Source organism: Chlorocebus sabaeus, chromosome 1, assembly GCF_047675955.1.
Source record: "Chlorocebus sabaeus isolate Y175 chromosome 1, mChlSab1.0.hap1, whole genome shotgun sequence".
Lineage (NCBI taxonomy): Eukaryota > Metazoa > Chordata > Mammalia > Primates > Cercopithecidae > Chlorocebus > Chlorocebus sabaeus.
In genome coordinates, this window is record NC_132904.1 from 40,622,707 (window position 1) to 40,647,501 (window position 24,795).

The window sequence follows — 24,795 nt, forward strand, 5'->3', positions numbered from 1 at the left end:
TAGGATAATTATAAAACCGCATTTTTTTTGAATTTGATAGTACACATTTAACAAGTTATTGCAATGCGGATTTTGGTAATGGTATTCAGTCTATCAGGGTAGCACATTTAGAATCCATATTTAGTTCCAAATAAGGATTCCGTAACCAAGAGTTACAAGTAAATGTGGCAAATGAGATAATATTATCTTAGTAGTTAAATGAGTTTTTACCTAATTTCTCTGGGTATCAGTTTTAGTTGACTTGGTTTTTAGTTCGTGCTTGCATTATAACTTTTGTAGTATATACGAAGTCTGGGCTTATTCAAATATCCCTAATCTTGGACCTTAGAAGCAGTTGGGGGAAAACACGAGATAAAATGAAACTTTTATTTAAAAATCATTTTGTTTAAACAACATAAAACAAAGATTTCTTAATTAATTCTCCTTATGTGAAAACATCAAAATGCTCCAGGTTAAGTGAAGCATAAGGAGAGGATTGAATGCATTTTTTGTTTGTTTGTTTATTACACGAATGAGTCAGAATTTAATTTACCCTAAACAAAGATATTAGACAAATACTGATATGGGATGAGAGTCTGGCTCGCAAATTAATTATCTTGGATCCTGGAGGTGCTTCAGGAATTGAGTTGACACGTTGTGTCATTTTCTGCCAAGTATAGTGATTTTATTTGCTATATTTCATTAGGAAAAATAATATAATAAAATTTAATTTAAAATAAAACATAGTTTTCCCACTGTAATTCAAGTCACTATTACACACCTCTTACACGGACCGCACAGTGTAATGGAATGGGACTGATTTAACCATGTATAGCCTAATTTGAAAAATGATATGTTTATCTTGTTGAAAATTCAAGCTGTTTTGAAACAGGCTGGTAGCAGAACTTCCTTGAACAGGTGAAACCTTCTTCATGGAAAGATTATTCTGTATCAACTATTGATACATCTAATTTAAACTTATCTATTCATTTTTCTTTGCAATTCTGAGGTTGAATCTATTATGTAGAGTCTAAGTAAGTAACACTAAAATGATAATCAACACTTTCCCTGAGATACACTGTATATGATAATAGTGATGCCTTTAATGAGCAGAAAACAGCAATGTTTGTACTTAGTTCATTAACTGTTTTAAATTCGTTGGTACTATATCCAGAAAGAAAGCAAACTTTCAACTCAAATCACAGTTCCAAAATCAAATCAACCCACCAACTTAATTATAAACGATTGAAAAGCATTTTTTCAAGATTAAAATGATAGGCAGCAGTGGGCTAGGTTTATGAGACTTTGAAAATCCTGACCTCAAATATCACGCAATATAAATGTATTTTTTGTTAATCTGCAGGAGCCAAAAGGAAGCATTTCATCTTTTTTATGATTTTCTTGTGTTATGATCTCAAAAATCACTTGAGCTTTACACTGACTCTGAATAAACTAGAGTTTACAAACCTTAAGTTACAAGTCATGGAGCAGAGACAATTAAAGTGACCTTGAAAAAGAATGCAGAATCTTCTCTCTCCTTGGCTTTGCTGAGCTGGAAGAATCTATCTTTTAGCTTTCAATATTTTTATATGAAACCACCAATGAATAATAACCTCTGCTGCAGGGACAGTGTCCAAAAGTCTTGTTAAGTCAAACTTTCCTTGATTTGATGAGGGCAATTATGACAATGTCATTTCCTGAAATATCTTAAACAATGTAGATTTTGAACAACTATAAAGACTAGTGAGCTCATAAAGATAGTGTAGCTGCAAATACCAGCAAGGACATCTGCTTCTATTCTCCACTGTCAAGACAACATTCATTCTTCTTAGAGTAATTCATTAAGGATTTTTATTTGTTTGTACGTCAAATTGTCCCTAAAATTACATACATGTAATTTGACAGTAGATTACTTCTATAGAAGATGAACAAATATTGACAGGCAGATAGGTAGGAAGATAGGTAGGTAGATAGATATAGATAGGTAGGTACAAATATGATAGATGATAGAGATATATAGATAGATTGATAGATAGAGTAAACCTTTTTAGATATAGTCCACAAAATTGTCTTTAAAAATGTTGAGAGGCCTAGGCCAGTCATGATGGCTTACGCTTGTAATCTCAGCACTTTGGGAGGCCAAGTCAGGTGGATAGATCGAGCCCAGGAGTTCATAACCAGCTGGGGAAATATAGCAAAACCCTGTCTCTAAAAGAAATATACAATTTAGCTGGGCATAGTGGCACACACCTGTAGTCCCAGCTACTCAGGAAGCTGAGGTAGGAGGACAGCATGAGGCCAGGAGGCAGAGGTTGCTGTGAGCTCTCATCACGCCACGGCATTCCAGCCTGGGCAACAGAGCAAGGCTCTGTCACACACACACACACACACACACACACACACACACACACACACAAAAGAGGAAAGCCCTGCAAAGACAGAACCATAACAATCTATATATCTCCACTCAACTAAATTGTTTCTATCTGCTAACATAAGATTTAGAATAACTTTTCTGAAAATGCCGTGCTATATTATCAGAGCTTTCAAATTTAAAATCTAGAGTATTTTTAATGTACACAGTTCAGGGAATATTATAATGGCATCACAAGTTTTAACTTTTTACTTTCTGATTTTCAGGTACTCAATTAAACATACAGACACAAATACATTTACACATTTGTCTTTTGCCTTATTGCTTCACATGTATTTAAATTTTTCTGTTCAATTATTCATGTTTCAATTAATATTTCAAAGATTTAGCATTTAGAATGTTAATTTATAATATTTATAATCCTTAAAGTTATGTTTATAAATGTATGAAATTTGATTATGTTTCAGTTTTTTTAATTCATTAATACAAATGGCATTTTCCCTTTATCATCTAGAGTATAGATTGAGATATTGAACATTTTTTGTTTGTTTAGCCTTGGTGAGTGTCTACATTTTTCTGAATCCCACCAAATATAAGAATTTACTTCTGGTGATGTGTAGTTCCAAACTGATGCACAATAACTTATATTAGCCTATCACTATACAAAGAATTATATCATTCATATTTCACAAGTCATTCAGTGTAACCAAAGTGGTTTAAGAATTGTATTTGACTAAACTGAATCATTTTCACATGTAAAAGTTTTTCTATACATTATCTATTTCTTTATTTGTATCTTTAATACATAAGCTGTCTAAGAAATGGCAACTTTGGTAATGACTTAAATTAGACTCCACTGAAATCCTTTATTAGCTTAGTATATTTCAACTTTAAAAAGTCTAACATCCTGTTTCATCTTTCAAATATCCTTACTGATTTCTGATAATATACACAGCAGTATCTGTTTTTGTTTCATATTATTTTTTCCAGTGTATGTATTTTGTTTTAGTCAAAGGCACAGCAAATATAGAAGAATTTTATCTACTAGAGAAGTAAAATATGGCTGTTTGATCTTGATTTTAAACTGCTACAAAATTATATAAAGAAAAAAGGCACAGGCATATACACTCCCACATGCTTCACAAGAACACTTTTGCCAAGTAGTGGATCAATATGGAAAAAACTAAATTTAAAAAAGGAATAAGTTAAATAATATAGAATATAGAATATTAGACATAAAAAGATGATATGCACTGAAGTGAGACTTTCCATGGTGTGATAAACTCAAGAAAAATACATGTATACATACATTTTACATACTTTACTAGGCATTAAAAAGACATATTACAAAACTATATGCAAAGTAAACATGTCCAAAGGTAGAAATATATTTTGGAATTTCATTTAAAACTACTTATGCAAAGGAAGAGAAATAAGTATTCCTGAAGGGTGAAGTAACTCAATATTAAATTTGTTTCTGAGTTTTCTTGCAGAAAGAAACATTAAGTAAGCTTACACAAATCTTTTGATATAATTACGAGAAATAAGTCATGTTGATTTTTACAGATAAAATAGTTTTTCATGGCATTAAATTGTAAAACAAGTATTTTGTAGATTCAACTTCAGGAAATGTTTAGCAATATGCTGGGCATCTCATCGTGACAGAACGACTATGGAAGTGACTATTTTTTTGGACTGACCCTTGGTAATGCAGACATTGGACTTCTGATGAATTAAATTTCTAAACCTCCCTTAAGACACTTCCCTCTACAAATTACATAAAGATCGACCTTGGCCTTTTGATTTGTTTGTACTAAGCTCTATGAAACAAGTCAATGTGTTGACTTTTTTAGTGCTACCAGTTTAAATAGAATCAAACTGTTGAACCTTAAATGATGTAGTTAATAAATAAATGCTGTTGACAAATTAAATAAAAATCTATTTCTAAAACAAAATCAATGGTTATTTTTTTGAAAAACTACCTTTACATATGTTTGTAAAAATTCTCACATCCAAAATATATTGTTTTTAATAATGGATGCTTTACTTATTTTCTTCATATGTGATTTTGAAACATTTCTAAACTCATAATGGTTTAGGCACAAGATTGCTATTTTAACAGAGATATTTAAAATTGAGCATATATGTATTCAAGTTATATTATATTTATTTATATTAAGGAGAGATTGTCTACTAAAAACAAATAGATCTTTTATTCTTAAGGACAGCGTCAGACATTGGGTCTGCACATTTTGTAAGGCAAGAAACACAAAAAATGTTTCTTTCTTGTGTGGGTAGAATCTACCTCAGTTTTAAATGTGTACCTTGGACCATTATTTTGCTGCCTAACTTTATTTTTCAAAAAGCCAAGCTGTGTCAGTTAAAAGATATATAGTATTGAGCTACGCATGTGCTTTCCCTAAGAGTAATTATATGTACTCGTTACAAATATGCTAGTATAGTTTGTTGTTGTTGTTGTTGCTGCTGTTTATCTCTTCATAATTCTTCTATAAAAGATAACAAAGGTCGGTCACATTTCTATCACTTGTTAAAATAGTTTAAATTATTCATATACATTATTAGAAGACTTAATCAAGAACACAAAGAGAAAACTCCTAGAAGATAATTTAAATATAAAGTAAATATATAAAATATTCTTAACCTCTACGTAATGAACATTGTACAAAAAAATCATTAATATTATTTCTTATATACCAAACTTGCAAATTAAAAAAAAGAGAAGTTCAGCACTGACCAATAACTAGTCACAAGGGAACTCACACCAAGTCAAAATAGAGTGTTAGAGTGTAAAGTTGTGTAATTTTTGGGAAAAAAAATTGTAAATATATGATTAACCCTTAATATTAAAATACTAAAAAAATTATACCTTGTGTAAAATTTATTCTATATAAACATTTTCTTAGCAAAATTATGTAAAAATATATATTCTGATGTCTGGAAGATCTGGAAGAATACAAAACAAGATAACAGTTGTTTTTATATTAATTATATAATATAATTAATTTTTATTGAATCACAAATATATTAAATTTTCCATTAATAAAATTTATTTTATTTATTATTATCTTTTACTCCAGTCACATGCTAGGGTATGTTTAGGTTCTAACTAGCTTCTGAGACGTGCATGCCACTCTTTCCTGAATTTAATCCGTTACACCTGCTTATATTATCCATGTTACAAAGGAAATAATTCAATAGAATTAATTTTTGTTGTCAACGTTGTCTCTCTCATCATCTGTCGTTATCATCATCACCACCATCTATCTTACTTTTCTTGTTCTCCACTTTTCGTCACACATATACACTCACAGACTGAAAACTAAATGAAACTTTTAACATTTTCTGAAAAAAGGAACAACATGATATTTGCAAAAATCACATAGAATACTTTAATGGATATGTAAAACGAGTATGTAAGTATTCTTATCCCATGGAATTTTCATCTTTGGAATCAATATAGTATTTAGGATCTGCATTTTAAAAACAGAGCACAATAATGTCATAAACACTGAATTATGTAAATCATGTCTTTTTGTTTTTAATCTTCGGTTGGTTATACAAAAATCCCAGGCTAAGTACTCTGGTAATCTACAACATCTTATTGGGTGTGATATCTTGGATAGTGAAAAGTAGAGGGATGAAACTGGGGAAAAAAAATGAATTTGAAGACTTTTTTTAAAGTATCTTGATAATATGATTGTTATTTCATACCAAAATCTTAAATGGATGTGGTTATGATAAAGACTAAATGGAATAACAATTTCTAAACATGACAAAGAAAATTAAAAACATTTGTAGTTATCCCAAAGATGCCAAAATAAAACAATTTGTAGTTGGTGGAAGGTACTGCTATCATTTAATGATATTTTCATCCATATAATAAGGTATAAAATTAAGGATGATTACCTACTGAAAGAAATGTTTAATAATGTTTATCTACCTTTTGAAAAGAATATCTGAATCCTAAGTTTGCAGTAGATCTCATTTAATCTACTATCTACAGGTTTTCCATGTTTCTAATAATTCAGAATTTAGACCTCCTGTGAAAAGTTGAGACTAAGGAAAATCTTGTCCCTAATGAAAACATTCTCTGAGGTAGATATTTAAAAGTTACCAACTTTTTGTCTTTTTTATATTTCCTTACCTCTGCCCTACCATCTTTTCTGCTGAGAAGTGTGTGTCTATGTACGGTTTCCCCTTTCAGCCTGAGAAAATCAAACGGCAATATGTTTCTAACAATACTTAGTAGTCTATATGAGATGTTGAGTTTTTTCTTTGTTTGAGACACTGTCTCACTTTGTTACCCACGCTGGAGTGCAGTGGCACAATCACGGCTCACCACAGCCTCAATCTCCTGCACTCAGGTGATCCTCTCACCTTAGCCTTCTGAGTAGCTAGGACTACAGGTGCCTGTCACCACCCCTGGCTGATTTTTGTATATTTGTGGAAACAGGGTTTAGCCATGTTGGCCAGCCTGGTCTCAAACTCCTGGGCTCAAGCAATCAGCCCACCTTGGCCTCCCAAAGTGCTAGGATTACAGACATAAGCCACGATGCCCAACTAGTGAGATGAGTCTTGATTTCATGGACTTGGTATTTGTGTGCTGAGGTAGGGATGGAAAAGCAAAGGTGAGGCTCTTCAATTTGTAGACAAGTATATCTATGTTCAAATATTGCTTTTTAATGTGCCATTTAATCTCATAACGTCTACTGACAAACCTAAACACAGTCATGTGTAACTTAACAATGGGGATATGTTCTGAAAAATGTGCAATGTTATAGCCTACTAAACACCTAGGCCATATGGTATAGCCTATTGCTTCTAAGCTACAGAACTGTAGAACATGTTATTGTACTGAATACCGCAGGCAATTGTAATACGATGGTGTTTGTGTATCTAAACATAGAAAAGGTATAGTGAAAATATGATATAAAAGATTTTTAAAATAATAAAACCGTGTGGGATATTTATCATGAATGGAGCTTACAGGACTATAAGTTGCTCTGAGTGAGTCAGTGACTGATTGGTGAGTGAATGTGAAGGCCCGGGACATTACTGTACAATACTGTAGACTTCATAAACACTGTCCATTTAAGCTACACTAGATTTACTTAAATTTTCTCTTCAATAACAAATTAAGCTTAGCTTACTGTAACTGTGTTACTTTACAGTTATTTAATTTATTAAATGTTTTTATTCTTTTGTAAAAACACTTAGCTTAAAACTCAAGCACATTTTCATAGCTATACAAAATATTTTCTTTCTTTACGTCCCTATTCAAGCTTTTTTTTTCATTTTTATTTGTTTTAATTTTAAAATGTTTTGTTAAAAATGAAGACACACACACGTTAGCTTAGGCCTATGCAGGATTATACCTCCAAGTCTTTTTCCACTGGAATGTTTTCAAGGCAGTAGCACGCAAGCAGCTGTCATGTCCTATGATAACGGTGCCTTCTTCTGCAATACCTTCTTTAGGACCTATCTGAGACGATTTTACAACTAACTTTTTAAAATAAGTAGACAGACTACACTTTAAAATAATTATAAAAAGTATAGTAACTTCATATACCAGTAACATAATCATTTATTATTATCTGGTGTTATGTATTGTACATAATTGTATGTGTTATACTTTTATGTGTCTGGCAACACAGATTTATTTATACGTGCATCACCACAAACAAGTGAGTAATGTGTTGAGCTACGCTGTCAACATGGCTGTGACATCACTAGGTGATAGAAAATTTTCAACTCTAATATAATCTTAGGGGACTACCATTGTATATGTTGTCCATCGTTTACCAGAACATCATTACTCAGTGCATGACTTTACAAAGACTAATAAAGCAGGGATGGCCTAGCAGAAATAAAATAAAATAAATAAAATCTTACAAATAAAGATTACACTTATTTGTACCTATTTAAGAAGTTAATCTTAAGCTAGATTTTCCCAAGTGAAGTGGAAGAAAGATTTGGAAAGGGACTCAAGCAAAACTTACAGAGAATAATAGTACCAAGTTTCTGCTCCAAGAAAAATAAAATAGGGAGAAATGTATTTTCTTTATGTATACGTAAAAGAATCCCAGTAGTGGCATTTCTAATATTTTGATACTTTTTCAAAACTCTGCATTTTATTTTGTTTCATGCTAGAATAAGTTGATTTATTTATTTTCTCTGCACATTCATTGATAAGAGAAATAGCATACTAGATGAATATAAAATATTTTCCCAATAAAACTGATATTTAAGAAAAACAAAAAAATTCATTTGGCTTGTTTTATCTTTAAGTAAAACATTTCTGGAGGAGATATCTGAAATTACCCTAGCTGCTTTAAAAATCCTGCTAGAAACCACTTCAAACTATGAAAATATTTGCTTAAGAATTAATATACCTCTATTTTATTCTCAAATTGGAATGACTGTGTCTAATTGACCATATTTTCTGATTACAGATGTCCCTGCACTTGCAGATTATCCTAAGTCTAGTTAGAAACATGCACCAGTTGCCAACCATTCATTTGGGAAATGACCACGGAAGCAGCAGTATTTCTGTAAGTCTTTTCCATCTTACGTGAAAGTAGATGCCTTTGCAGGAGACCAATAATAGGACTTTTCTTCAATTTTAGCTGAAATCGCTAAATGTTCATGCTGCCATTAAAATAATTTTATGTGTATCAGTTACAAACTTCAGAATAATAAAAGGAAACAAAATTGCATCTGCTCAGAAATAGGAGTTAAGGTAAAGCATCAAGCACTGGCTTAGAAAATCTTATGAATATGATCCTAAAATATTCAACTTCTAAAGTTGTGTCTGCACAATTTATTTTTAATCATCAAGCTATTATCTGAAACCTTTACAATGACTTAGGGTTTAGGAATACATATGAACCATCTTTATTATTTTAAAGTATAATATATCAATCTCATTATATTGACTCATATATGTTTCTGATAATAATTATTATAAAAATCACTCTGGATAAAATATTTATTAATATATGCTGTTAGGCCAGGTTCGGTGTCTCACATCTGTAATCCCAGCACTTTGGGAAGCTGAGGTGGATGAACTGACTGAGCTTAGGAGTTTGATATGAACTTGGGCAATGTGGCAAAATCCTGTCTTAAGAAAAAAAAAATTAGCTGAGTGCTGGGTATGGTGGCACATGCCTGTAGTTTTAGCTTCTAGGGAGGCTGATAGGAGGAATCACTTGAACCCAGGAATCAAGGCTACAGTGAGCTGTATTTGTGCCTTTGCACTCCAGCCTGAGCAATGGAGCAGCATTCTGTCTCATATATATTAGATATATGAAGGGTTGATTTTACCAGTCAGACAAAATTAAGCATTGAAAAATACCACATAACAATAAAACATCTTAGACTAAAAACAGTATTTGAATTCATTATTCCTCAAAATCCTGCCCATTATTGAGTCTCCTCTATTATTGATCCACCATTATTCTTGGTAGATAGATGTCCACCAAGCCTCTATAATATGGTTGGTTCCATGTCCCTGCCCACATCTCATGTCAAATTGTAATCCCAAATGTTAGAGGTAGGACCTGGTGGGAGGTGATTGGATCATGGGGCCAGATTTCTTGCTTGGTGCTATTGTCATGATAGTGAGTGAGTTCTCATGAGATCTGGTCATTTAAAGGTGTGTCCCCTTCTCTTTCTCTCTCTCTCTCTCTCTCACTCATGTTCTGCCCATGTAAGATATGCCTGTTTCCCTTTCACCTTCCTCCATGATTGTAAGTTTTCTGAGACCTCCCCAGAAGCAGACGCTGCCATGCTTCCTGTACAGCCTGTGAAACTGTAAACCAATTAAACCTCTTTTCTTTATAAATTACCCAGTCTCAGGTATTTATTTATAGCAATGCAAGAACTGACTAATACACTCTATATGAAACTTCTGGAGAATGCTAAAATAGCAAGTTGGGTTTTTAATCAGCTACAATATATTACCTTCCAGCTGTCACTAATTGTGTATTCTGAAGCAAGACAAACACTACTTACCTATCCATGTGATGTTCTTAAAATCTCAATTCCTAGATGGTATATGTTCTTCTTTGTAGATAGCCCCAATAGTCATTCTCTTTGTTCCTGGCCTGTATATTTTCCATTGAGAAGTCTGTTGCCAGACAAACTAAAGCTCCTTTATATCTTATTTGCTTCTTTTCTCTTGCTGCTTGTAGGATCTCATCTTTGTCCTTGACCTTTGAGAGCATGATTATTATATTTCTTAGGATGCTCTTATATGGGTTTAATCTGTTTGGTGCTCTAAGATCTTTCTGTATCTGGATATGTGGTGTATCTTTCTCAAGTTTTGGAAAGTTTTCTTTTATTATTTATTTGAATAAGCTTTCTACCCCATTCACTTGTTGAGATTCCTCTTGAACACCAATAATTCTTAGAATTGCTCTTTTGAGGTAATTTCTGTATCATATAGGTGGTCTTCATTCCTTTTTGTTCTTTTTTCTCCTCTGACTGTGTATTTTCAAATAGCAAGTCTTCAAGTTCACTGATTCCTTTCTCTCCTGCTCCACTGTGTTGTTGAGAGCCTGTAAAGCGTTATTCTATTCAGCAAATATATTTCTCATTTCCAAGATTTTTTTGTTGCCAGTATTTCAGTCCTTTGTTAAATTTCTCTGATAAATGTCTGAATCGTTTCTCTGTGTTATCCTGAAGATCACTGAGTTTCCTTAAGACTGATATTTTGAATTATTTATCTGAGAGCTCAAATATTGCTGTCATTAGGTCAAGTCACTGGATTTTTGCTTTGCCTTTTTGGAGAGATTACGGTTCCCTGCTTGCTGCTGTTTCTTATGGGTGTCCTTCTGTGTCTTTTCCTTAAAAGATTATTTATTCCAGTTTTCTCTGTCCAGTTCGTTTTTTTTATTATTATTATTTAATATGCTTGCTTAACAAATCTGTACTGCTATTGCTGCCTCCTTGTTGGCTCTAGGAGGCACATTAAGCCCGGGTTTTTCTCCACTCTAGTAAATATCAGGGCTTTGCTCATCCTGAATGGAGAAAGTCCCTAAGGGATTATCCCAGTAATGAGGAAAAGCTGGCTTCAGATTCGTGCCCAGGGGACCTGTGAAACAACCTCCCACAGCATGGTGCTGCAGAACAGCCACTCTGATTTGGAGTTTCTTTTGGCTAAGTTACAGAGCAGAGTTTCCAGAGGTGGAGTTGGTGGTCCTGCCCCCCTCCTTTGTCTCTGCCTGTCATTAGGGATATTTCTCCATTCAGGCAATCACGATACTTCTCACGGGCTGAGGCAAGGATAGGTGAGTAAGCTGATTAACCACCTCAATTTCACTTTTTCTAGTGTAAAATCCATGAGTTGTGGGGAGAGTTTTTGCATACTTGGTGCTGGGCAAAATGGAGGGAATATGGAATTCCAACGTCTTACCATCTACTCAGTTTTTCTACTTCTCTGTGGCCCCTGGGAACTGTTGTTGTTGTTGCTATTGTTGGTATTGTTCTTTAGAGACAGTGTTTTGCTCTGTCACCCTGGCTGAAATGCACTAGTGCAATGATAGCTCACTGTAGCCTCAACCTCCTGGCATCAACTGATTTCCCTCTTCGGCCTCCCAGAGTGTTTGTGATTACAGAGGTGAACCACCATGCCTGGCCTGTTTGTTTTTACATATTAGTTTTTTCTGGCTACTTGTGAAAATCTCAATCCTGTATATTTTTCTTTTTTGGTTTTCTGTGTGTGGCAGTGAAGCCAACAGCTTCCATGCTGCCTTTGGGCACTAGAATTCTGAATTTTGATGAAGCAACAGTTTTGACATCTGCTCAGCTTACTTAAATGGCATATATCACGTTCCTGGAGAATAACTCCAAAGATAAAATAGGTCTTATTGGATTCAAATATGCAGTTTGTGTATTTTTTAATGTTTTAGATTGAAGAGGGCAGACTAAGATTGCAAAAAGTTCAGTTGCTCATAAAAATGAGTATTATACTGGAAATGTTAAAAATTATTTTATTGGGTAGGTTTGTCTTAAAGAAAATGTAATCTATCCTTTAGTGGATGGATATTACCACAATATATAGAATATCTAATTTTAATGAAATTTTATACTAGAAATGTTAAAAATTATTTTATCAGGTAGGTTCGTCTTAAAGAAAATATAGTGTATCCTTTAATGGATGGATATTACCACAATATACAGAATATCTAATTTTAATGAAATTTTAGGCTGGGCTTGTTGGCTTATACCTGTAATCCCAGTATTTTGGAAGGCTGAGGCAAAAAGATCACTTGAGCCCAAAAGTTCGAGACCAACCTGGGCAACATAGTGAAACCTTGTCTTTTTTTTTTTTTTTTTTTGAGACAGGTCTCACTCTGTCACCCAGTCTGGAGTGCAGTGGTGTGATCTCAGCTCACTGCAGTGACCAACCTCCACTTCACAGGTTCAAACGTTTCTCCTGCCTCAGCCTCTTGAGTAGCTGGGATTACAGGTACACGTCACCATGCCTGGCTAATTTTCGTATTTTTACTAGAGATGGGGTTTTGCCATGTTTGCCAAGCTGGTTTCAAACTCCAGAGCTCAAGTGATCCACCTGCCTTGGCCTCCCAAAGTGCTGGAATTACAGGTGTGAGCCACCGTGCCTGGCATGAAACACTGTCTCTATAAAAAATATAAAAGATCAGGCACGGTGGCTCAGCCTGTAATCCCAGCACTTTGGGAAGCGGAGGTGGGTGCATGCCCTGGGGTCAGGAATTCGAGACCAGCCTGACCAACATAGTGAAACTACGTCTCTACTAAAAATACAAAAATTAGCTGGACATGGTGGCACATGCCTGTAGTACCAGCTACTTGGGAGGGCGAAACAAGAGAATCCCTTGAACCCTGGAGGTGGAAGTTGCAGTGAGTCAAGATTGTGTCATGCACTCCAGTCTGGGCAACAGAGTGAGACTCCGTTAAAAAAAAAAAAAAAAAAAAAAAAAAAAGTTGCCGAATTTGTTGGCAAGTGCCTGTAATCCCAGCTGTTCAGGAAACTCAGGTACAGGATCATCTGAGCCGAGAGTTGGGAGAATGCAGTGAGCCAAGATCACACCAGTATGCTGCAGCCTGGGTAACAGAGTGAAACCTTGTCTAAAAAAATAAATAAATTTACCTTACGGAATTATTAAATTTAAAAATATGTGAGTAAAATCTCATATAACTATGTGAATAGTTTTACCAACTCTTTATTATCCAGCCAATTTTTTTCACAAGTGATGAACACAATATCACATATATATAACATCTCAAAAATGCACATTCATGTGTATCCCCAAGAAAAAGCATCATTTGAATAGACAATGAAGTAAATTTGCAAATCAATAACATCTTTTAACTTGGTAGAAGACTTTATAAGAAATTTCTTTTAACCTTGTTTGTTCTATTCTTTCAAGAAATAAAGGAAAATTTCCAAACTGTGTCTTGTGCTTAGGTTTCACTGAGCTTCTTAGAACTGTGGATTTACAGTTTTCGTCAAATTGGAAGATTTAAAAAAAAATTAACTGTTTTTTCTGAGTCCCTTTGATCAAGGACTCCAATAATAAGTATATAAAACTGTTTGAAATGGTTCTATGACTCACTGATGCTCTATTTACATTTTAGTTCCCAGTTTTGGTGTTTTTATTTTTGGCTCTAGATTTTATTCTAGATAGTTTCTAGGGCCATGTCATCAAGTTCATTAATATTTTCTTTAATAGCAGTTTATTTGTAATTTATCTCATCCATTGTATATGTTATTTCAGTGTTTACTTTTTCATCCTTAGAAGTTTGATTTAGATTATGTTTTGCATTTTCTGTATTCTCTATTCAATATTTTCAATATCTCCTCTACCTCCTTGAACTATACATAATAGTTATAGTTTTATCATTTAATAACCCTTTTCCTGTTCTTATTAATTAAATTTATTATTTGTATCATTTGTGGATCTGCTTCCACTGATTAAATTTTCAACTCCTTATGGATTACCTGCTTCTTGGAATGCAGGTCATTTTTTTTTATTGGGCATTAGCTTCTCTGAATTTTACCTTCTTGAGTGCTAGATATATATATTTTTAATCCCTATAAACTTTCCTGAGCTGCTTCTGAGGCAGTTACATTTCTTTGAAAAGGTGATCTTTTGGAGCCTTACTTTTAAAATTTGTTTGATGAGACGAGAGCAATTATTAGTTTAAGTCTAATTTTGTCATGTTACTGATTCCTTATGCTTCTGATTACTCATGAATCATGAGTCCTTTTCCTCTTGGCTAGTGGCAACAAGAATTATTCCGGGCCCTGGTTCTGTTTCAGATTAAGTCATAAAATAATCCTTCCAGGAGGTTCTCTCACTGGTCTTGGATGGTTTCCTCAACTTTATATGCTGATCATTTCTTAGCTAAGGGCTTCTAGGGTGAAATTTTGCAGATTTCTGGAGGTTTCTTTTTGTGTAGCTTTCTTTTCAATGGTATTTTCTACAACAAACTCTAGGTACCTTTGCTTCCACAGACACCTACTTCTCTTTCCTCAACTCAGCAATACCACTAAGCTCCACCTGGGTTTCCCCTACCTGTGCTGCACCTTGAAAATTTCTCTAGGCAGTAAACTAGAACAATTATGGGTCTTCCCTTATTTTTTCTACCCTCAGAATTCACTTTCTGTACTACATGATGTTCAATATTTTAAAATTACTTCTGTCTCTGTGTCCCCAACCAAATTTCATCTTAAATTGTAATCCAAATTATAATCCCCATGTCTTGTGGGAGAGACCTCATGGGAAGTGATTAGATCATGGGGATGGTTCTTCCAGGCTGTTCTCATGATAGTGAGTGAATTCTCATGAGACCTGATGGTTTTATAAGGAGCTTTCCCCCACTATGCTTGGCACTTCTCTCTCTCCTGCTGCTATGTGGAGAAGAACGTGTTTGCTTCCCCTTCTGATACGATTGTAAGTTATGTGAGGCTTCCCCAGTCATGCTGAACTGTGAGTCAATTAAACCTTTTTCTTTTTAAATTACCCAATCTCAGGTATTTCATCACAGCAGCCTGACAATGAACTAACACAGAAAATTGGTAGCACACACATTGGGGGGCAGCTTTAAAGATGATGAAAAATGTGAAAGCAACTTTGGAACTGGGTAATAGGCAGAGGTTGGAACAGTTTAGAGGACTCCTAAGAAGACAGGAAAATGTGGGAACGTTTAGAACTTCCTGGAGACTTGGAGGGCTCAGAAGACAGGAAGATGTTGGAAAGTTTGGAACTTCCTAGAGACTTGTTGAATAGATCTGACCATAATGCTGATGGTGATATGAACAACAAAACCCAGGCAGAGGTTGTCTCAGGTGGAGATGAGGAACTTGTTGGGAAGTGAAGTAAATGTCACTCTTGCTATATAAAGAGACTGGTGGCATTTTACCCTGCCCCAGAGATTTGTGTAACTTTGTACTTGAGAGAGATGATTTAGGGTATCTGGAAGAAGAACTTTCTAAGCAGCAAAATGCTCAAGAGGAAGCAGAGCATAAAAGTTTGGAAAATATTCTGCCTGATTATGTGATAGAAAACAAAACCCCATTTTCTGGGGAGAAATTCAAACTGGCTGCAGAAATTTGCATAAGTAATGAGGAGTCGAATGTTAATCACCAAGAAAATGGGGAAAATGTCTCCAAGGCAAGTCAGAGGCCTTCATGTCATGCCCTCCCATCACAGGCCTAGAGGCCTAGAAGGGAAACGTGGCTTCCTTGGCTAGTTCCAGGGCCCCCCTGCTGTGTGCAGCCTTGGGACTTGGTGCCCTGCATTGCAGCTGCTCCAGCCATGACTAAAAAGGGCCAAGGTACAGGGCCCGGTGTTGCTTCAGAGTGTGCAAAGCTGCAAGCCTTGAACTTCCACATGGTGTTGGACATACAGGTGGATAGAAGATAAGAATTAAGTTTTTGGGAACCTCCCCTAGATTTCAGAAGATGTATGGAAACACCTGGATGTCCAGGCAGAAATTTTCTGTGGGAAGGAGCCCCCATGGAAATCGTCTCCTAGGGCAATGCAGCAGGGAGCTGTAGGGTCAAAGCCCTCACACAGGGTCCCCACTGGGGCTCTACCTAGTGGAGCTATGAGAAAAGGGCCACTGACCTCTACATCCCAGAATGGTAGATCCAACCACAGCTTGCACTGTGTGCCTGGAAAAGTCACAGATACTCAGCTGAAAATGCACAGGAGCAGAGCTGCCCAAGCCATGGGAGTCCACCTCTTGCATTATGTTGACCTGAATGTGAGACATGGAGTCAAAGGAGAATATTTAAGAGCTTTAAGGTTTAATGACTGCCTTATTGATTTTGTACTGGCATGGGCCCTGTAGCCCTTTCATTTTGACCAATTTCTCCCATTTGGAATGGGTATATTTACCCAATGTCCTTACCCACACTGTATCCAGGAAGTAACTAACTTGCTTTTGATTTTACATGCTCATAGGAGGAAAGGACTTGCCTTGTCTCAGATTAGACTTTGGACTTGAACTTTTGAGTTAATGCTGAAAATAGTTAAGACATTGGAGAACTATTGTGAAGTCATAATTGTGTTTTTAATTGTGAGGACATGAAATTTAGGAGGGCCCAGATGTAGAATGATATACTTTGACTGTGTAGAATGATATACTTTGACTGTGTCCCACCCAGATCTCATCTTGAATTATAATCCAAGTTGCAATCCCCATGTTTTGGGGGTGGGGCTGCTTGGGATGTGATTAGATCATAGAGGCAGTTCTCCCATGCTGTTCTCATGACAGTGAGTTCTCATGAGATCTGATAGTTTTATAGGGAGCTTATTCACTTTCACTTGGCACTTCTCTCTGCTGCTGCCATGTGAAGAAGGATAAGCTTGCTTTCCTTTCCACGATGATTGTAAGTTTACTGAGGCCTCCGCAGCCATGGGGAACTGTGAGTCAAATAAACCTCCTTCCTTTGTAAATTACCGAGTCTCCAGTATTTCTTCATAGCAGCAGGAAAATGAACTAATACAAATTTCTTCCAGTGGGAGTGTAAATTCGGTCATGTTTACTTCAGACTGAAATAGTTATTTAGCAGTTTCTCCTATAATCCCACCATAGAATGAAACAATCATTTTTTTGAAATTTATTGATTATTTTGACTGTAGATAACTGCATTTTACTACAAAGATTTTTGTGATTTTCTTTCTTCATATTGGTCACATGTCCCTGACTTTCTTTTTTTTTTTTTTTTTTAATTTATTATGTGCATGGTCTCTGTTGGTTTTTGGTATTCAGTAATTCAGTCTCCAACAGACTCTTTCTTGAAACTTACATAATGTATAGTCAAAATATTAGGAAGTGTTTAGATAGTTAGCTACTGTATTCCTCTAAACTGGTTCTTTTATATCTTGCTTTTTAACTCCGAACTTCTATCACACAATCATTCCTCATTATATTAAATTAACATTTTCAAATGTGTTTATGTAATTATGTCAGAAAGTATAAACTTCTAGGATCTGCATTATTTTAAGCCAAGATAGGCAAACCACCACTCAGAGGCCAAATCTGAGTGTACCCTGTTTTAATAAATACAATTTTATTGGAATAAAGCTATTGCTCATTTGCTTACATTTGTTCATGGCTGCTTTTGAAGGACAGTGGCAACACAAGATGGTGGAGACACAACCTATACATCTCGCAAAGTCTAAAATATTTTCTTTCTGACTCTTTACTGAAAGTCTTCGCAAAGATTGCAAGCCTGTTTCAGTCTTTAAGTAGTGTGTGTGTAGGGGGGTGTGTGTGTGCGTGTAAGTCTATGTGCCCAAGCATGTGTGTATTTTTATATTTTATATATGAAAACCAGAATTGTTTTATGAATTGGTAGCTATGTAACTGAATTAAAATTTCAACTGCAAAGCTTATCAACTATTTTATTTTGGTGAAGTTAACTAACCTGTTTCAAATAGTCTGTATTCAAAATCGGAATATTTATACATTTAATACTTATAATTAGGAACCAATGATGAAGTACACAGTGCTTCTTGCATAGTACACATTCAATATAGTCCTTGTTATTCCGTTACTAGAATGAAACTTGTGAAAAATAAAATACTCTGTAGGAAATATATACATTACTTTGATAATTGGAAATTTGTCTCTTTCATTTATGTCTAAGTGCCTGAGGTTAACCTCTCAATCTTAAATTCTTATAAAAAACAAGTTACTTACACAAAACCTTCAATAAGTGCCTTATTTATAGACTGGGGTTTGGGGCAAATTGAGTCATGTACAGTTATGTGATACTATGGGGAAAGTTATTCCTTATAGTGTACAGATATGTTTTATAGCAGGAATTATTCTTCGAAATCTTCCTATTGAAAAGTAGTTTTCTCTCTCCTTTTTCTTTTCTCCTTTGAGAGTTTATTTGCTATTCAGTGTGTAATGTTTTAGGGACTCAGAATCACAGCAGAAAAAGGTTAGTTCTAAGCTGAGGCAAAGTATATTATGCCCATACCATTCTGTACACTCCTATCTTCACCTTTTTAAGTGCTAAAAATCCATTTTCACATTTGAGCTGTTTAATCAGTTCATTTCACTTAGTGGCAACTTCTGCCTATATAAAAAATAAAATAAGGAAAGTTTTATAGCTGTGAATGTCCTCTAGCTCTTTTGGGACTGAAAAGACCTTGAAAATGTTTCTCTCTACAGGACTAAGGAAGAAAGTCTTTGTGCAGGCTACTCAAGGGAACTGTTTTTCCTCCTGGCACATTTACTCTGTAGTGCACAGAAGTTTGATGTTTGCTTTTCTTTGTATATCTGACGCTAACGTACTGATGACTAGGCTTTAGCTTCTGTATTCAGTCTAAAACGCCAATAGGGAGAACATAAAGAGCTAAATTGAAAATTGCAACTGCAGAGAACGGAAATCATTTGGCTAGGCAAAGCTTTGATTTCTACTAGGCTTCATTGCATCCTCAATTTTCTAAGGGTATATAATTTCCTGTGGTAAATGATTCTAGAATTAAAGAAAAATATTTAAAAATACACATATTATTCATGTATATGGATCATAACTGAGAGAAAACAGGAAAATGAATATAGTCTGATTGATTTGGACATGAGATTGAAATACATTATTTATCTTTAAAGTTTTGAAATGTTTTATGAGAAAATAACATTTTATAACATTGACAATTGAGTAAATGATAAAATGTAAAATTATCTGAAGAAAGTTATAGTCTATACTTTGCATATAACTTTAAAACACAAATTTGATTTTTATTAATAGTATGTGTTAAGAAAATACTTTTCATTTTAAGTGTTTCTCCTATTTCAATTTAGCCTATTTATAAATCTTTTCAAAATAAAATTTGGACACAATTTTTTTTTAATTTAAAATAATTCATTAATTAACTGATCATTTAATATTGATGATATTAATGCTGGGAGAGATATCTGAGGTTGTATACCAAAATGGGTGAGTCTCAGCCTTAGTTATTCAGTGCTTTAAATCAAAGATTATTATATTCAGAATTTAAAATGATGTCAACAAACTAGTATTTACCTTGTGGAGATCTTGCATCTGGTCAAACAACCATAATAGCCAAGATAGAAGATATGGCTGTGCATGTAACACACATTGAAAAAGTCTTGGGGCATCTTAGTTAACACATTGGTTAAAAAATTCTGTAACACATCAGTGTAATTCAGCTACATACAAAATTAATATTACCCAATGGAAAATTTACCAGAAAAAATAATTTTCCAGAAAAGAAATTCAGAGTCCCTTTCATCTGACTAAACAGTATCTTTAATATCTTATTCATTTCTGACTGCTGGATTTTAGGATAAATAAATTCATACCTGAACCTTTAAGAACAGTGAAGACAGTTTGAAAGTATCATTTAGAGAAATAGATGAAGGAACTAGGCAGGGCTACCCTGGAAAATGAAACAAGGCAGGGAGGAACATGTTTGTTATATTAGTCTCAAATATATAAAGAATGATACATAGTAAAGAGATAGAAATGTTTTGCTTTGGAAGCAGGATAATATAATTAAGATCAATTGACAGTTTAGGGAGATGAGCATGTGCACAAATGGAAGCAGAAATTTTGTGTAACCTAGCAGTAAATATTGGAAGTTTTGAGTGGTGACAATTTTCCAGCCACTATTTATCAGGGACGTGTTCACAAAATTTAGGGATAGTTAGTTAAATCAGATCATTTGAGGTTCTTTCAAATTCATAGAGTATGTAAGCTGTAAATTTCTTTGTAAAAAGTAAAAGCTTATCATTATTATTTTTTTTTTTTCACAAAATCATCTGCCCCTATTCTTTAAGTTTTATACCTAGGCTATTTACGTTAGACCTAGTCTAGAAAGGCACTAAATAGGTTACAATGAATCAAGTTGAGTGCAAATCAGAATAGATTTTGATTTTTTTAAATATCATTTCTTAAGTTTTCGAAGTCTGCTTTTTTTGGAACAGTGAAGGTGAAAACAACTGAAAAGGAGGTGTAGACTCTGCAGGAGAATGCAGGCTTAGATGAAGTAGTACCACTGTTCACTGTGTGTAGTTGATGAGCCTAAGATTACAGCATATATTGGTAAAGAGCTTGGGTGCTGAGGTCATATTGAGTGCATACTCTAGCCATGACTTTTTCAAGCTGTATGTTCTTGGGCAATTTAGCTCAGTTCTTATAGCTTCAGTTTTTCTTCATCTTCAAAACTGAAATAGTGCAATGCATAACTATGGATAGTAATAAGGAAAAATGAAATAATAACTGTAAATGGCTTGGCTTTTTGAAATGCTTGATATTATCGAACATTTAGTACTCTTACACATGAAGTGTACTCACCTTCACAATAAGAAATCCTCAACTTCAATGATACAAATATACTATTCACATTGAGAACAGAAGTGTGTATGAGTTTACCAGAACAATAGTTATAAATTTTAGTTAATGTAGAAAGTAAATTCCATGTTTTTGTTGTTGTTGTTTGGTGTTAATAACAGAACTTGACCTTCTGCTAATCAGTGAGGAATAATCAATTCTTTCTCATCTAAATAAGAAGCAAAAAGATATTTTTCATGCTCCCAAACTTGTTGAATGAGCATTTTATGTCAAAGCAAATGTTCATATTAAAGAAATTCATTAGATATTTGACTAATCTTTACTTACTGGAAAGAAATGCTGCCTAAAAGTAGACATAATTACTTTTATTTGAGCTCATTATTTTATTTAATCCACCTACCAGCTAGTGTTTCCTTCAGTCTTTCAATTAGTGGTAAAATTTTAAACATAACCAGTCTCTCTTTCTTTCTCTTTCACCTCTTTCCTCCTTCCCCTCCTCTCTCTCTCTCCTTGTTTTTCTCTCTCTTTCTCTCTCTTTTCTCTTTTCCTCTAATTTTCCTTCAGGGTATATCATATTAATTTCACTTTCTCAAGTCCCCTAAACTCCTAAACTCCTAATGCTCAACTGAAAAAAAAAATGCATTCCAAATTACAGTTACAGTAGCATCAGCTAAACTGACAATAAGAATTAAGTGAATATTAAAAAAAGTAAATAAATAAATGTAAAAGTGAATGAATGAGTGAATGTTAAAAAAAGTGTGAATTTTCACTTACTCCACTTTAATCTTACAAGTTTGGTAAATATAAAAGTCTGTTGATGCATAAACCTTATGAAGAATAATGCTTTCTGTTTTTTAACATTTTTCTCTCTTCTTAGGTAAACAGTGCTGTTTAATTCATTTTGAATAACCATATTATAGGAGATTCTAAAATATTTAAGACGTGCTAAAGAAGCCAGTTTAATGGGAAGGAAAGATATGCTTATATACAGATCAAGAATAGATGTTTAAGATATTAGAGGGGGTAAAACTGAGCAAAGTTACACAGATTTAGAAAAAAAGAAAGAATGTGCTTACTCAATGAATTCAATTAAAGATTTAATGAGGGAGGTGGTATATGATGGATACATAAAACTAGAAAGTGACATTTGGAGAGAAGTGAAGAAAAGCATGCAGGGAAGAAGAAAGGGTGAAAGAAACACTAATGTGGGAGACCATTCATGCTTAGGTTACATCAACCATTCTCCTATGACTGGAATATAGAACTTGTGGAAGCCTGGAAAACTAGAGTCCTTAACCAAGAAACTTTCTTAATTTAAGGTGCATTTACTCTGCCACTAACACGGTTTACTAGGTCCTCTCAGGTTTTATTTTAGCTCACAAACCCAGACTTTTCTCATAGAGCCCCCTTCTGGGCTTGCACTACACAGAAATTTTAAACATAACCAGTCTCTCTTTCTTTCTCTCTCTTTCACCTATTTCCTCCTTCCCCTCCTCTCTTGCTCTCTCTCTCTTACTCTCTCTTTTTCTCTCTCTTTCTTTCTCTTTTCTCTTTTCCTCTAATTATCCTTCAGGGTATATCATATTGATTTCACTTTCTCAAATCTCCTAAACTCTTTCTGATCCCTCTGTCTGGAATGTTCTTATTTTATTTTAATTTTTATTTGTCTTGGAGACAGAGTCTCACTCCGAGGCCTAGGCTAGAGTGCAGTGGTGTGATTATAGCTCACTGTAACTTCAAATTCTTGGGCTCAAGGGATCCTCCCACCACAGTCTCTAAAGTAATTAGGACTACAGGTGCTCACCAGAGTACTTGGCTAACTTTTCAAGTTTTTTTTGTAGAAATGGTATCTTACTATGTTCCAAAAAATGGACTCCCTCTCCTGGCCTCAAGCAGTCCTCACATCTCAGTCTCCCAAAACACTGGAATTATAGGTGTGAGCCATCAGTCCTAGATTTAGAATATATCTCTATCTACCCACACGAGCCTATTTTTCCTAGTTATTTTTTCTTAAATTTTTATGTTGTAGCTCCTATTTTCCTCAGAAAGTCTTCCTTGGCATCTCATCTTGGGTAATTCCTGTGTGCTACAATTGATTAGGAATTTACACCAGTATAGCATTATATTAGTCAAGGTTCTCCAGAGAAACATAACCAATAGGATATATAAAGGGATATATGAAAGGGGACTTATTAGGGGGGTTGGCTTATCTTGAGATTTTGGAGATTGAGAAGTCCTACAAAATGCTGTCTTCAAGATGGAGAACCTAGGAAAGCAGTAGCATGACTCAGCCCAAGTCTGAAGGCCACAGAACCTGGAGAGCTACTGCTGGAAGTCTGGAAGCCCAAAGGTTGAAGAATATGAAGTTCTGAAATCTAAAGATAAAAGAAAAAGTATGTTCCGTCTTCAAAAGAAGAAAAGAGAGAGAGACAGAGGGAGATTTGCCTTTCCTCTGCCTTTTTGTTCTAGCCGGCCTTCCACTTACTTGACATTGCCAACTCATACTAAAATTCTTTGAGATTCTTCTTTATGCAGTTCACAGATTCAAATGCCAATCTCTTGCAGAAACACTTTCATCATACCCAGAAATAATGCTTTACCAGCATTGGGGCCACAAACTCTTAGCCCCCTGAAGGTTTGCTGAAACATCACAGGCATGAGGTAGATTGATTAATAGGAAAAAAGGCATACATATTTATGTAATGTGTATACATGGGAGTCACCAGAAAGAAGACCCAACTTCCCAATGAGTTACAGAAACTTATATTCCATCTTGAAGACACAGTAAAGAATGCAAACATAGAGTATGGCCAGAAATAGGTTATACTGGTTAATCAGATTTAAGACCATAACAAGTTAAAAGCGAGAGAAAGAAAGAAACTTGGGTAGCAAAAGCGGTCTTGTTATGTAGATGAGGCTTCCCTCAGAGAGAATGGGTGATAAATGTTTCTTCTCAGACTTTTAAAGATGTCAGACTCTCAATTTCTCCTGGACCTGGGAAAAGTATAAAGAGGGGAGGGAGCATGGAAATTCTTACAGATACAAAATCACCCCAGAAAGGACAGCTTTGGAAGGCCACTTCTGTGGTCAAGTGGCAAGTTTTCTTGGCCAAGTTTCCTGGCCAAGTGGCAGTCATTTCAAAATACATCAAAGAAATATATTTCAGAGTAGAATATTTCAATTTCCTTCACCAGCAACCTAGGAATCTTTAAATATAGTGTAAACAACAAGGAGAAAAATTCTATGCCCCCCAACCAACTGCATAGACCATTTCTTGGTCAAGGGGACCTAAAAAAAAAAACACCTGAAAAGCTAGTTCAGGCCATGACAGTAAGTGAGGTCAAACATGTCTCATTATGCTCTCTTTTCTTTGGAGTGTAGGCACAACTGACCAACATTAACATTAAAAGAGAGATCTTAAGACTGACCAAACAGACTCTTTGTACGAATAAGATACTACATTCCAACTTGACTCTAGTATAACATCATGTAACAGAGAACAGGCTCCAAAGGAATTCAAAATATATTCAAAGAAAATGTATTTCTTTGACATATTTTGAATGGCCCTGAAAAGCTGTCTTTTGGTGGAGGAAAATTT

At 34.7% G+C, this 24,795-nt stretch overlaps 1 long non-coding RNA gene across 1 annotated transcript in view; it reads left to right on the forward strand.

Moving 5' to 3' along the window:
* The window catches only part of LOC140713364 (uncharacterized), a 223,055-nt gene that overhangs the window by 41,798 nt on the left and 156,462 nt on the right, over nt 1–24,795 (forward strand). Inside the window, exon 2 of the long non-coding RNA XR_012095403.1 lies at nt 8,827–8,925. This is a non-coding gene — a long non-coding RNA (uncharacterized lncRNA). The remainder of the gene's footprint in view (nt 1–8,826; nt 8,926–24,795) is intronic.